We start from the raw sequence: 12,288 nt of genomic DNA on the forward strand, positions 1-12,288 counted from the left end.
TATTGCTCTGTTCTGGTGCTCAGGGGTTCCCTCCAGCTGTGTGATGCCCCTCTTCCTATTAAACCCCTGTACTGTGTGCTCTGCTTGTATGAGCTGAAGATTCTTCAAGGAGCGTAGGACCATTTGTCAGGGCAGAGTTTGTATTTGAAGAGATTTGTGAACTTACCTGTGCTCAATCTCATTCTTGAAGGTGTTAGATCTGCTCCTCCGCTTGGACCTTCGGCCATGGTGGTGACAGACGTTCCCAGATCCTGACGTTCTGTAATAAATACAATATTATTAAGAGGGTGGAACGGCAATATTAGAAGGAGACCGTTGCCTTGTTAAATATGGTATCAGTCCTTCGCCCTCCATCAGTACAGCAGCTGTTAGTTCTGAGGCCAAGCCTTTCCCAGGTGTTATGATCAACTCTCCACATCAGAGGCTGCTCAGTGAAATCTAGTGAACCTGCTGATCTCAGGAACCCATTTGCAGACAGGATCCCATTGGCCGAGACTCCGCACTGGGAGCATTAATTGATGAGATTTATTAACACAATGCAGCCTGAGGTAGAGAATATTCTGCAGGGAACTATGGACCTGGTCATGATAAAGGTTGAGACTGGGGAATAAGTAATGGGAAGAAGGAAATGGCAGAGACTTTGAACAAATACTTTGTATCTGTCTTCACAGTGGAACACACTAAAAGCATCCCCTAATAATAGAAAGCACATACCTTCCAGGAGAGCACGAGGAGGGCGCCGATAAATACAGCCTGAGGATCGTGGCCTCGAGCACTTACCTTCCGGGAGAGCAGCGGGCCTGCGGGAAGAGCACGGAATGGGGAGCCAATAAATAGAGTCTGAGGATTGCGGCCGAGAGAACTTACCTTCCGGGAGAGCAGTGGAGAGGAGTCCAGGCACATCAGAGTTTGAAAACAAAGTGAGCAGTGACGTTGCAGGAAAGCTGCAAGGTGAGCAACTGCTGTGGGAATAACTCGAACTAGTTGGGTTAGGACACTACTGTTCAGGTGTGTGTGTGTAAATAACTTAATAATAAGGAACATGTGAGTAGCTGCTTCTTTTTTTGAGTTAGGTTTATTTTAACGAGTGAATTGCATTGATTTTTAGTAGGATTTATCAGTTCTCGTAAGGTTTATTAATAATTCTAAGCTGCTCTAGTATTAGTAAGGTTTTTTTTAAGCAATAGTAAAGGGTCAACTTATAAATAAAAGGTATGGCAGGGTTGCTACAACCTCAAGAGTGCACCTCCTGTGCTTTGTGGGAGCTCCAGGACGGTTCCCATATCCTGGAGAAACATTTGTGCAGGAAGTGTCGTCAATTGAAGCAGCTTGAGCTCCGGGTTTTGGAACTTGAGCAGCAGCTAGCGACACTGCAGTGTATTCATGAGGATGAGATCTACGTGGATCGCACTTTTATAGATGTGGTCACCCCACAGCTAAGAGTTTGCAGGGAGAGAGGGAATGGGTGACCACCAGACAGTCAAAAGGAATCAGGCAGGTAGTGCAGGAAACCCCTGAGTTCATCTCGCTCTCCAACAGGTATTCAGTTCTGAAAACTGAGGAAAGTGATGCTTCACCTGGGGAGTGCAGCCAGAATCAAGTCCATGGCACCATGGGTGGCTCAGCTGCACAGGGGGTACAGGGAAAACTAGAAGAGCCATTGTGATAGGTGATTCAATAGTCAAGGGAACAGACCAGCGTTTCTGTGGCCGCAAACATGAATCCAGGATGGTGTGTTGCTTCCCTGGTGCTAGGGTCACTGAGAATTCTGAAGGGGGAGGGTGAACAGCCAGCAGTCATGGCCCACATCGGAACCAACGACACAGGTAGAAAGAGGGATGTGGTCCTGCAGTCAGAATTTAGGGAGCTTGGTAAGAAATTAGCAAGCAGGACCTCAAAAGTAGTAAACCCCAGATTGCTCCCAGTGCCACGTGCTAGTGAGTATAGAAATAGAAGGATAAGACAGATGAATGCGTAGCTGGAAAGATGGTGCAAAAGGGAGGGCTTCAGATTCCTGGGACAATAGGACCGGCTGTGGGGGGAGATGAGACCTGTACAGGCTGGACGGGTTGCACCTGAACAGAGCCGGGACTGAGTTCCTTACGGGACGTTTTGCCAGTGCTGTTGGGGAGGGTTTAAACTAGTTTGGCAGGGGGATGGGGACCTGAGGGTGGACTCAGTTGGGACAAAATCAGAAATGAAAATGGAAGGTGGAAAATTAATGGATGGGTCTGGAAGACAGAGGAAATGAGGGTTAGAAAATAAATACATTTGGCAGTGCTCAGGGTATCTACTTCAATGCAAGAAGTATAGCAAATAAAGCAGATGAGCTGAGGGCAGAAATAGACAAATGGCAGTATGATATCATAGCTATTACAGAAACATGGCTTAAGGAGGGACAGGAATGGCAGCTGATAGTTACAGGCTTTTCAGATGCGATAGGGAGGGGGATAAGAAAGGAGGAGGAGTGGCATTTTAGGTCAAAGAAACTATTGTGAGGAGGGATAATATGTTGGAAGGTTCATCAAATGAGACCATATGGATTGAGCGAAAGAACAAAAAAGGGGCAATGACACTGCTAGGAGTGTACTATAGACCCCCAGTCAGAGGGAGATAGAAGAGCAGATATGTAGGCAAATCTCTGAGAAGTTCAAGATCAATAGGGCAGTAATAGTAGGCGATTTTAACTCCCCCAATATTAACCGGGATAGTTTTAATGTGAAAGGAATTGAGGGAGCAGAATTCTTTCAGGAGAACTTTTTTGCCCAGTATGTAGTAAGTCCAACAAGAGAGGGCGCAGTTTGAGACTTAGTTTTAGGAAATGAAGATGGGCAGATGGAAGGATTGGCAGTGGGAGAGAGAGCATTTTGGTGATAGTGATCATAATTCAGTCAGTTTCAACATAATTGTGGAAAAGGACACAGATAGAACAGGAGTTAGAGTTCTCAATTGGGCAAATCCAATTTGACTAAACTGAGGAGTGATTTAGTGAAAGTGGACCGAATCAGATACTTGAAGGTAAATCAGTGTCAGAACAGTGGGAGGCATTCAAAGGGGAGATTCAAGAGGTTCAGGGTAAACATGTTCCTACAAAGAAAAAGGGTGAGGCGGCCAAATCTGGAGCCCTATGGATGGCAAGGAGCCTACAGGGTAAGATAAGGCAGAAAAGGAAAGCTTATGTCCAACACCGAGAACTCAATACTACAGAAAGCCGGCAGGAGGATAGAAAGTGGAGGGGTGAAATCAAAAAGGAAATTAGAAAAGCAAACAGAGGGCATGAAAGAATATTGGCAAGCAAAATCAAGATGAACCCAAAGATGCGTTATCAATACATTAAGAGTAACTAATGAGAGAGTAGGGCCCATAAAAGACCAAAAAGGTAACCTATGTTTCGGAGTGGAAGATATTGGTATGGTTCATAATGAATACTTTGCGTCTGTCTTCACAAAACAGGGAGGCGTTGCAGATATTATAGTTAAGGAGGAAGAGTGTGAAGCATTGGATGAGATAAACATAGGGAGAGGGGAAGTATTATTAGGAGTAGCATCCTTGAAAGTTGATAAACCACCAGAGCCAGATGAAATGTATCCTGGACTGTTAAAATGAGCAAGAGAGGAAATAGCAGAGGGTCTGACCATTATTTTCCAGTCCTCACTGGATACAGGTGTGGAGTCGGAGAATTGCTAACGTTGTACCTCTGTTCAAAAAGGGATCGAAGGATAGACCGAATAATTACAGGCCAGTCAGTCTAACCTCAGTAGTGGGCAGATTATTGGAATCTATTCTGAGAGACAGGGTAAGCTGTCACTTAGAAAGGCACAGGTGAATCATCGATAGTCAGCATGGATTTGTTAAGGGAAGATTTTGTTTGACCAACTTGATCAAATGTTTTGAAGAAGTAACAAGGAAGATAGATGAGGGTTATGCAGTTGATGTGGTATACACGGATTTTAGCAAGGCTTTTGACAAGGTCCCACATGGCAGACTGGTTAAAAAATAAAATCCCATGGGATCTAGGGAAATGCAGCAAGGTGGATACAAAATTGGCTCAATGGCAGGAAACAAAAAGTAATTGTTGATGGGTTTGTTTGTAACTGGACGGCTGTTTCCAGTGACGTTCCACAGGGCTCAGTACTGGGTCCCCTGCTTTTTGTGGTATATATTATCGATTTGGACGTAAATGTAGGGGGCATGATTAAGAAGTTTGCAGACGACGCAAAGATTGGCTGTGTGGTAGATAGCGAGGAGGATAGCTGCAGGCTACAGGAAGATACTGATGGTGTGGTCAGATGTGCAGAAAAGTGGCAAATGGAATTCAACCTGGAGAAGTGTGAGGTGATGCATTTGGGGAGGTCAAACAAGGCAAAGGAATACACGATTAATGGGAAAATACTGAGAAGTGTAGAGGAGGTGAGGGACCTTGGAGTGAATGTCCACAGATCCCTGAAGGTAGCAGGACAGGTCGGTAAGGTGGTTAAGAAGGCATATAGAATCCTTTCCTTTATTAACTGAGGTCTCGAATACAAGAGCAGGGAGGTTCTGCTGGAACTGTATAACTCATTGGTTGGGCCACAACTTGAGTACTGTGTGTAGTTCTGGTCACCTCATTACAGAAAGGATGGAATTGCACCAGAGAGGATGCAGAGGATATTTACCAGGATGTTGTCTGGACTGGAAAATGCAGCTATGAGGAAAGATTGGATAGGCTGGGGTTGTTCTCCTTGGAACAGAGAAGGCTGAGGGGAGATCAGATTGAAATGTACAAAATTGTGAGGGACCTGGATAGAGTGGAGGTGAAGGGTCTATTCACCTTAGCAGAGAGGTCAGTGATGGGGGGAGGGGGGGGGCATAGATTTAAAGTAATCGGTAGAAAGATTAGAGGTGAGATGAGGAAAAACCTTTTCACCCAGAGGATGGTGATGGTCTGAAAGTCACTGCCTGAAACGGGTAGTTGACTGAACTGGGTCAGAATACAGGAACTGCTCCGGGATCGAAACCCCAGGGAATGGACTGAACTGGGTCAGAATACAGGGGATTGTCCGGGATAGAAACCCCAGGGAATGGACCAAACCGGGTCAGAATACAGGGGATGGTCCGGGATAGAAACCACAGGGAATGGACCAAACCGGGTCAGAATACAGGGGCTGCTCAAGGATAGTAACCCCAGGGAATGGACCGAACTGGGTTAGAATACAGGGGCTGCTCCAGGATAGTAACCCCAGGGAATGGACCGAACTGGGTCAGAATACAGGGGCTGGTCCAGGATAGTAACCCCAGGGAATAGACCGAACTGGGTCAGAATACAGGGGCTGGTCCTGGATAGTAACCCCAGAGAATGGACCGAACTAGGTCAGAATACAGGGGCTGGTCCAGGATAGTAACCCCAGGGAATGCACTGAACTGGATCAGAACACAGGGGCTGGTCCAGGATAGTAACACCATGGAATGGACTGAACTGGGTCAGAATACAGGGGCTGGTCCAGGATAGTAACCCCAGGGAATGGACAGACCTGGATCAGAACACAGGGGCTGGTCCAGGATAGTAACCCCAGGGAATGGACTGAACTGGTTCAGAACACAGGGGCTGGTCCAGGATAGTAACCCCAGGGAATGGACTGAACTGGATCAGAATACAGGGGCTGGTCCAGGATAGTAACCCCAGGGAATGGACTGAACTGGGTCAGAATACAGGGGCTCGTCCAGGGTAGTAACCCCAGGGAATGGACTGAACTGGATCAGAATACAGGGGCGGGTCCAGGATAGTAACCCCAGGGAATGGACTGAACTGGGTCAGAATACAGGGGCGAGTCCAGGATAGTAACCCCAGGGAATGGACTGAACTGGGTCAGAATACAGTGTCTGGTCCAGGATAGTAACCCAAGGGAATGGACCGAACTGGGTCAGAATACAGGGGCTGGTCCAGGATAGTATCCCCAGGGAATGGACCGAACTGGGTCAGAATACAGGGGCTGCTCCAGGATAGTAAACCCAGGGAATGGACCGAACTGGGTCAGAATACAGGGGCTGGTCCAGGATAGTAACCCCAGGGAATTGACCGAACTGGGTCAGAATACAGGGGCTGGCCCTGGATTGTAACCCCAGGGAATGGACCAAACTGGTATCAGAATACAGGGGCTGCTCCAGGATAGTAACCCCAGGGAATGGACCGATCTGGGTCAGAATACAGGGGCTGGTCCTGGATAGTAACCCCAGGGAATGGACCGAACTGGGTCAGAATACAGGGGCTGCTCCGGGATAGTAACCCCAGGCAGTGGACCGAACTGGATCAGAATACAGGGGCTGGTCCGGGATAGTAATCCCAGGGAATGGACCGAACTGGGTCAGAATACAGGGACTGGTCCAGGATAGTAACCCCAGGGAATGGACCGAACTGGGTCAGAATACAGGGGCTGGTCCAGGATAGTAACCCCAGGGAATGGACTGAACTGGGTCAGAATACTGGGGCTGGTCCAGGATAGTAACCCCAGGGAATGGACTGAAATGGTTCAGAATACGGGGACTGGTCCAGGATAGCAACCCCAGGTAATGGACTGAACTGAACTGCGTCAGAATACAGATGCTGGTCCAGGATAGTAACCCCAGGGAATGGACTGAACTGAACTGGGTCAGAATACAGGGGATGGTCCAGGATAGTAACCCCAGGGAATGGACTGAACTGAACTGGATCAGAAGACAGGGGATGGTCCAGGATATTAACCCCAGGGAATGGACTGAACTGGACCGGAATACAGGGGCTGGTCCAGGATAGTAACCCCATGGACTGGACTGAACTGGATCAGAATACAGGGGCTGGTCCAGGATAGTAAGCCCAGGGAATGGACTGAACTGAACTGGGTCAGAATACAGGGGCGAGTCCAAAATAGTAACCCCAGGGAATGGACTGAACTGGGTCAGAAGACAGGGGCTGGTCCAGGATAGTAACCCAAGGGAATGGACTGAAATGGGTCAAAATACAGGGGCTGGTCCAGAATAGCAACCCGAGGCAATGGACCAAACCGGGTCAAAATACAGGGGCTGGTCCAGAATAGCAACCTCAGGCAATGAACCGAACCGGGTCAGAATACAGGGGCTGGTCCAGAATAGCAATCCTTTGCAATGGACCGAACCGGGTCAGAATACAGGGGCTGGTTCAGAATAGCAACCCCAGGCAATGGACCAAACCGGGTCAGATTACAGGGGCCGGTCCAGTATAGAAACCCCAGGGAATGGACTGAACTGGGTCAGAATACAGGAACTGCTCCGGGATAGAAACCCCAGGGAATGGACTGAACTGGGTCAGAATACAGGGGATGGTCCGGGATAGAAACCCCAGGGAATGGACCAAACCGGGTCAGAATACAGGGGCTGCTCCAGGATAGTTACCCCAGGGAATGGACTGAACTGGGTCAGAATACAGGGGCTGAACCAGGATAGAAACCCCAGGGAATGGACCAAACCGGGTAAGAATACAGGTGATGGTCCGGGATAGAAACCCCATCGAATGGACTGAACCGGATCAGAATACAGGGGATGGTCCGGGATAGAAACCGCAGGGAATGGCCTGAACCAGATCAGAATACAGGGGATGGTCCGGGATAGAAACCCTAGGGAATAGACTGAACCGGGTCAGAATACAGGGGCTGGTACGGGATAGAAACCCCAGGGAATGGACTGAACCGGATCAGAATACAGGGGATGGTCCGGGATAGAAACCCCAGGGAATGGACTGAACCGGATCACAATACAGGGGCTGGTACGGGTTAGAAGCCCCAGGGAATGGATTGAACCGGATCAGAATACGGGGGATGGTCCGGGATAGAAACCCCAGGGAATGAACTGAACCGGGTCAGAATACAGGGGCTGGTCCGGGATAGAAACCCCAGGGAATGGACCGAACCGGGTCAGAATTCAGGGGCTGCAGCAGGATAGAAACCCCAGGGAACGGACTGAACCGGGTAAGAATACAGTGGATGATCTGGGATAGAAACTCCAGTGAATGGACTGAACTGGGTCAGAATACAAGGGCTGCACCAGGATAGAAACCCCAGGGAATGGACCGAACCGGGTCAGAATACAGGGGCTGGTCTGGGATAGAAACTCCAGCGAACTGACCGAACCGGGTAAGAATACAGTCTGGGGTACTAATGGAAGCTGACACATGCCCTGGACCAGAGGGCCTGTCCCCTGCTGGATTCAAGGAGCTTGCTGCAGTGATCGTGGACGCACAGGTTTTGATCTTCCAGACTTCCAACAACAACTTGTATTTTCCAGCGCCTTTAATTTCATAAAACATCCCAAGGTGTTTCACCGGAGCATCATAAAACAAAGGATAACACCAAGCCACAAAAGGAGGGTTAAATGACAAAAAGCTTGGTCAAGGAGGTAGGTTTTTTAAAAAGTGTCTTAAAAGAGCAAAGCAGAGAGTTGAAGAGATGCAGGGAGGGGCTTCCAGAGCTTGGGTCTGAGGCAACTGAAAACATAGCCAGCAATGGTGGAGCGATTAAAATCAGGGATGCATAAGAGGCCAGAATTTGGGCAGCACAGATATGTTGGAGGTTTCTGGAGCACTTGCCTTCCGGGAGAGGAGTCCAAGCACGCCAGAGTTGGAAAACAAAGTGAGCAGTGATGTAACAGGAAAGATGCAGGGTGATTGCTGAGTAAATGCTGTGGGAATAACTCTTAAATAGCCGGGTTAGTGCAGTAAAAAGTTTAATAATGAGGAACAAGTGAGTAACGTTTTTTGAGTGAGATTTATGTTAACTAGTGAATTATATTAATTTTTAGTAGGATTTATCAGCAACTTCAAAAGTAAAGGTAAGGACTTTAGATTGCAGTGGGTAGTGTTTGGAGTAGAACAAGGCCCCTAGCGTGATTAGTATTTTTTAATTCAGGGATTAACTAATCAATCTAAGGGTAAGTCATGACAGGAGAGCTCAGCCCCGTGATCTGCTCCTCCTCCGCTATGTGGGAAATCACGGACGCTTCCAGTGTCCCTGATGTCCGTGTGTGCAGGAAGTGTATCCATCTGCAGCTACTGGCTACCAGCATTACGGAGCTGGAGCTCTGGGTGGTTTTACTGTGGAGCATCCACGATGCTTAAAACGTCATGGATAGCACGTTTAGCGAGGTGGTCACTGCAGGAAAATGCTGCAATGGCAGAAAGGAAGTGGGTGACCAGCAGGCGGAGTAGAGGAAGGCAGTTAGTGGAGGAGTCCCCTGTGGCCAACCCCTTCTCTCTAACAGACATACCGCTTTGAATATTGTTGGGGGAGATGGCTCAGGGGATAGCAGCAACAGAAAAGTTCATGGCACCATGTGTGGCTCTGTCGCACAAGAGGGAAGGAAGAAGAGTGGCAGGGATTTAGTGATTGGGGATTCAATCGTAAGGGGAACAGTCAGGCGTTTCTGTGATCACAAAAGAGACTCCAGGATGGTATGTTGTCTCCCTGTTGCTGGGGTCAAGGATGTCTCGACTGCAGGGAATGCTGAGGGGGGAGCGCGAGCAGCCAATTGTCTTGGTACATATTGGTACCAACGACATAGGTTTTTAAAAAAATGGAATGAGGTCCTACAAGCTGAATATAGGGAGTTCGGACATAAATTTAAGAAGTCGGACCTCAAAGGTAGTAATCTCAGGTTTACAGAGTGGAATGTGGGAAACCAGCCAGGAGTGTCTTGGAATAATCAAGTCGAGAGGGAACGAAGGCAAGAATGAGGGTTTCAGCAGCAGATGTGCTGAGACGGGGGCAAAGTTGGGTGATGCTCTAAAAATGGAAATAGGTGGTCTTAGTGGTGGCGTGATGGGACACCAACGGTGTGAATAGACTGGCATAATCTTGGACTGTGACCAGGAGGAGGGTCAGTAGCTAATGAACAGAGTTTGCAACAACGGTTTCAGTCTTCCTGATATTTGATTGGAGGACATTTCTCTCATTCTGGATGTCGGAGAATTAGTTTGATAATTTCGCAACAGTGGCGGACTGGAGGGAACTGGCGAGGTAGAGCTCGGTGTCATCAGCATACGGTATGAAAACTGAAGCTATGCTTTTCGATGTCGCCGAGGGGCAGCATGCAGATTGGCATTAGGAGGGGAGCCAAGGATAGATCGGATAGACACCAGAGGTAACAGTGCAGGAGCAGGAAGAGAGCCATTATAAGTGATTCTCTGGTTGCAATGAGATAAATAAGAGTGAGAGCAGTCCCACCCAGCTGGACGACAGTGGAGAGGTGTTGGAGGAGGATGGGTGCAGTCAGATCGAGATGGAGGAGGAGGGAACGTGTACCACAGTCACAGTCACAGTGGATGTCATTGTGACTTGATAGGAAGTGTTTCAGTACTATGGCGGTTGTGGAAACCTGATTGTAGGGAATAGGATCGAGGGGACAGGAGGTGGGTCTTGTGGACAAGATGAGTTCAGACAGGGCATGAGGGGAGATGGGTGTGAGTTCAGGGCGAGGGAAGGAGGCAGCGTTATAGGAAGTTTGGCCATTGGGCTAATGAGAAGAAGGAAATGGCAGGGGCAGCTGATAGGCAGGTCTTGATCTTAGTGACAAAGAAGTCTGTGAGTTGCTCACATTTATTGTCAGAGGTGAGGGTAGAGGGGTTTAAGAAGACAGTTTGTAATAGAGAAAGGAAGCCAGGGGTTATCCTTGCAATCCAGGATGATCAGTTTTTGTCGATGAGAGCAGGACCTGATGGTGTTTTAGGTTGTCCAGCTGGATGGCTAAACCAGTTGTTTGCCATGTCCATTCACGTCTGCATCCCTTAGACATAAGGCAGTGGAGATTAGGGCTGTACCAGGGGGCAGGGCCAGGGTGAGAGTTTGATCTGTTTACTGGGGACAAAGGTGGAGGTGAGTTGTGCAAATCAGTAGCTGCCGAAAATGTCTGAGGGCCAAAGGGTAGATCGTTGAGATTTTGAAAGTGTAGTTGTAAGTAAATAGGGGGATTGTATTTATCCAGGGATGGATACGGAAGGAGGTGGAGTTGGAGTGTGGGAAAGGGATGTGGGTGCAGAGTGAGACAAGGAAGTGATCATGAGATGGCCTTTTCTGTAACTTGTGCAGTGGAGTAGCAAGGTCACGTGAGTCGGCAAGGTCGAGGGGGTGGCCGTGAAAATGGCCGGGTTTGGCTATTTCCGTGAAGAGCGAGATTGAGAGAGGATAAGAGGGCCATGAACTCAGGAGAGAGTGAGAACATGATGAGCTGAGATGGAGATTGAAATCACTGAGGATGAGAATTCTTTCAGCGCAGAGGCTGAGGGAGAAAAGCAGTGAAGGTATCTCCGTGATAAAACTCTTTATTGAAATTGAAGGCAGTACAGAACAATGGTTTTGATCGAGAGGTGATGGGGTGGAACAAGGTGAGATGCTCAAAGGAGGAGAAACGGCCAGAGGAGTGGGGTGGTGGTGGTGGTTGGGGGGGGGGGGGGCGGGGAGTGTCCTTCCAAGGTGTGATCTGGCGATGAGAGCGACACAGCCACAGCGATGGTCTTAGCGGGGCAGGTGATGGACGATGTAACCAGGCGGGGAGGCTTCATTAAGTGGCGTGGTGTCATCACCCCTCAGCCAGCTTTCCTTTAAGGCCATGATGTCGACGCACAGTAAGGTCACGGATGACACGTGAACGGACATTCTGGAGGAAAATGTGTAGATGGAGTGGTGAGAACGGTCAGTCCACAGGGTCAGCAGTGAGTTGAACAGGGTGAAGATTGGTATGATCAGTCCCTAGTGGTCGCACTGGATGGGAAGGGAGAGGAGAGTGGGATGGACACTTGGGTTGCTGCTTCTAATGAGGAAGCACCCGATGCCTCAGTGAGGTCATCAGAGGATGCCAAGAGAAGCACTGTGCTAAGCTGCCGGCTTATTGGAATGGGACTCGAGCCTGGGACGACAGGAACGTTGAGTCCTGAATGGTTGGGGTAGGGAGTGCAGTGTGTGTGAGAGTGGGGAAGTGAAAAGAGGGATGTGAGAGTGGGGAAGTGAAAAGAGGGATGGCAATACAAGAGCTTTTGGAGGGGTAAAGAGAAAAGAAGTTTAAGGGAAAGAGCCAAAGTGGAAATAGATTGATCGGCTTGAATTTGGATGGCAGCTAAAATGGACACCGGGAGAGCTCAAGTTAAATCAGTCTAGTTGCATGAAAACATGATAGTAAAGGGGAATTAGATGGGGATATTAGGAAGGAGTTTAGAGTTAGTCTGAGAACCTGTGGTGGAATAATGATGACTTGGAATGGTTGGAATCAGCATGGAGCATCAATGAGCTGTTCTGTGAGTTTGGAGACAGATAA

Source organism: Heterodontus francisci, unplaced genomic scaffold, assembly GCF_036365525.1.
Source record: "Heterodontus francisci isolate sHetFra1 unplaced genomic scaffold, sHetFra1.hap1 HAP1_SCAFFOLD_59, whole genome shotgun sequence".
Lineage (NCBI taxonomy): Eukaryota > Metazoa > Chordata > Chondrichthyes > Heterodontiformes > Heterodontidae > Heterodontus > Heterodontus francisci.